Source organism: Canis lupus, chromosome 18, assembly GCF_011100685.1.
Source record: "Canis lupus familiaris isolate Mischka breed German Shepherd chromosome 18, alternate assembly UU_Cfam_GSD_1.0, whole genome shotgun sequence".
NCBI classification, from domain to species: domain Eukaryota; kingdom Metazoa; phylum Chordata; class Mammalia; order Carnivora; family Canidae; genus Canis; species Canis lupus.
This window is the reverse complement of record NC_049239.1, coordinates 17,807,903-17,811,238: the sequence shown is the minus strand read 5'-3', so window position 1 is coordinate 17,811,238 and position 3,336 is coordinate 17,807,903. Positions and strand designations below refer to the sequence as shown.

Genomic DNA, 3,336 nt, shown 5'->3' with positions numbered 1-3,336 from the left:
AAGAATAAAAACTACCTAAATGTCCATTAGCCAATGAATGGATAAATAAAATGTGGTAAATTCATCAAATGTAATATTATTCAACAACTAAAAGGAATGAAGTACTGATACATGATACAACATGAATGAATATTGAAAACATGCTAAGTGAAAGAAACCAGTCATAAAGGAGCACATTTTTGTGACTCTATTTATATGAGATTTCCAAATAGGCAAACATACTGACAGTAGGTTAGTGGTTGCCTAGAGCAATGGCACAGGGTGGGATGTAGGGGGTTCTCTTTGGGTCATGAAAGTGTTCTAAAATTGATTGTGGTAATGGCTGTACAAGTCTGTGAACATACTAAATGCCATTGAATTATATACTTTAAATGGGTAAATTATACAGTATGTGAATGTTATGTCAATAAAGCTATAAAAAAAAAGAAAAAAGGGATGTGTGTGTGTGTGTGTGTGTTTCATTTAATTTTATCTTTTTGTACTTCTCTGGCCAGCTAGACATTCCCATGTCTAATTTCAGACTCTCTTTGCCCTTTGATTCTGCTTGAAGTCCAGCCAATAGCTAATGTAGCAGGGTGGAAATTTAACTCACACTACAACTCAGACACAAAGAGAAAATGTAAGTTCTTTATTTAGGCTGTAACCAGTCTGGTTTTTCTCCTGCAGCCCCAACTGATGAATAGTAGTGAAGACGAACAGCATGTTTAGTCCCCAGTCTCTGGGAGGCCACTATGATGGAAGGAATGGGTGGGACTGATTTACCTGCAACAACCACACACTTCTTGTTGCAACTAGAACTACTCAAGTGACCAATGGACAGGAAAGTATGATGTGCTAAATATATGATGCTGAATTCTTGATTTTTAACTCTGTGCCTTGCTTTGGCCTTTGTTTTCTATGAGATTCAAGACTTGCTTTGAACTCCTGAGCGTATGTGTGCTGCATAACTCATGATGGCTCTCCTGACATCTGACTACCAGTTCTGTCTTACGCATTGGTTTCCAGGTAATGAATATGTCTCTGGGTTTGCTTTTTTCCTGTAACCGGCCGCAAATGTTCATTGTTTCAGTCTCCTGGTCATGGCTTCTAATCTCATCTCTATGATCAGTAGCTGGCTCAGGTGATAAAATGATTGTTTTGTGGTTTCCTGAAGCATTAGAGCTTAATAGACTATATATATATACTTGTTCCCTTCTAAGGAAGGTACATTTGAAGGCACTCTAAAATATTTTAAATAAAATTTAACATGTGCTTATAATTTTGTATTGATGATGCTCTGAGTACTTACTTTACTTTTTAAAGCTGTGTTTTCTGTTTTTTTGTTTGTTTGTTATTTTTGGAAAGTGGACTGCCTGACTACTGGTGCTTTGAATGGAGGGAGGTACAAAATAGTATTATATTAGTTGGCGGGGAGGAAGATGAACTGTGATGTATATTGGCACTTCAAATTGTTTAATCTTGGCCAAACCAGGTCAGTAACATGACAATTCAGAAAGGAATTCAAAGAGTACTTACTGGCTGCTTTGAGCAATTGATTCTGAAAAGTTGTGACTTCCTTAGACACCAAAAATATTTCAAAATTGATGTACAATCAGGACTGAATAGGACCTTAGCAGTGATATGTGTCCTACAGTCTGAGTGCCAATCCCGGGAGGTCTTTTTTTTGTTTTTTGTCGGTTTTTTAAATAAATAATACATTATTTGGGGGGCAAAACCCCCAAATTTAAGAACATTAAACATTATGTGAATGCCTTTTGAGTTTACAAAGAGACAAAATTGATTAAACTATTTGATTACTAAATGAATAGGGATTTGAGTATATATTTTATAGGATTTTTTATTCAATTGAAGGTATCTATGTGTACATATATAAATTAAAGTTCAGGGGGAATATATGTGAATAAATATAAATAAATATGTACATATAAGTAAATCATAAATATATGTATATATTCTTTCTTAGGTATGCTGTGCTAAGATTCTGCTGGATATAATTTTCATATTATCCTCTAAATGAAAATATTTGTTAATTCGTAAATTATACCTATAAATTCACTAAGAAGTGAAAAGTTGATAATGACCATTTCAAACAAGTGTATTCTTTTGGGTAGTTATTTGCTTACTCAGATACTCAAAAGTTCTTATGAGATATTAAAAATGCCTGAGACATTTGTAAGGACCTTAAAGCAGCTATAGAAGAAATACTAAAAAAGCATGAAGTGAAATTACATAGATTGCTAGGCCTGAATAAATGCAAGGATGGTAGACAAAGAAACGTCAAGAAGGAGAAGGAAACGGGCACCCGGGGGGCTCAGTCCATTGAGCATCTGCCTTCAGCTCGGGTCATGGGCCCAGAGTCCTGGGGTTGAGCCCGCGTCGGGGTCCCTGCTTCTCCCTCTCATTCTGCCCCTCCCCTCGCTTGTGCTTTCTCTCTCTCAAATGAATAAATAAAATCTTTTTTTTTTTTTAAAGGAGAGATGGAAGTGGAAATGAGAAGAGTGAAGTATCGAAGGACTAGTCTATCTAACTGGGGCTCCTGGGTGGCTCAGTCGGTTAAACATCTGCCCTCAGCTCGGGTCATGATCTCAGAGTCCTGGGATCCAGCCATTTTTTGGGCTCCCTCCCTTGCTGGGCAGGGAACCAGCTTCTCCCTCTCCCTCTGCTGCTCCCCCTGCTTGTGCGCATGCACGCACTCTCCTCTTTCTCTCTGTCAAATAAATAAATTAAAAAAATTTTTTTAAAAGGACTAATTGGGGATCCCTGGGTGGCTCAGCAGTTTAGGACCTGCCTTTGGCCCAGGGCGTGATCCTGGAGTCCCAGGATCAAGTCCCACATCGGGCTCCCTGCATGGAGCCTGCTTCTCCCTCTGCCTGTGTCTCTGCCTCTCTCTCTCTGGGTCTCTCATGAATAAATAAATAAAATCTTTACAAAAAATAAAAATTAAAAAAGGACTAATTTAACAGAAGCCCTGGGTGGGACACTGATGATCACTGTGGAAGAATGGAATGTGTTTGCACAATTTAAACACTGTGCTGCAATGAATGTGTGTATTCTCACCCAGCTCCTAGCTCGTCTTCTAATTATATTGGTTGGGCTGCAGGATAGACTTGTCTCAAGCGGGCCCAACATAATGAGTTAAACAAGGAAAATCCAGAGTCAACAAGGTGGCTTCCAAGTGCCTGGGACTGAGGCTCCTAATTCGTGGCTTTGCCATTCCTGAAGATGTTACCTTTATCATTCACACTGCAGAAAATGTCTCACCAGCATCCCGATCGGGCCCACATTTTAGCCAGTGAGAAAAGGAAAGGCAGAAGCAGATGGCCTTATGAAGCCTGA

General features: G+C 38.8%; 1 long non-coding RNA gene across 1 annotated transcript; it reads left to right on the top strand.

Annotated features, from left to right (window-relative positions):
• Positions 1–472: 472 nt before the first annotated feature.
• Positions 473–2,746, top strand: LOC102154601. The gene is made up of 3 exons (XR_005372917.1): positions 473–619; positions 903–1,005; positions 2,473–2,746. It is a non-coding gene; the product is annotated as an uncharacterized LOC102154601 (long non-coding RNA).
• Positions 2,747–3,336: the final 590 nt, after the last annotated feature.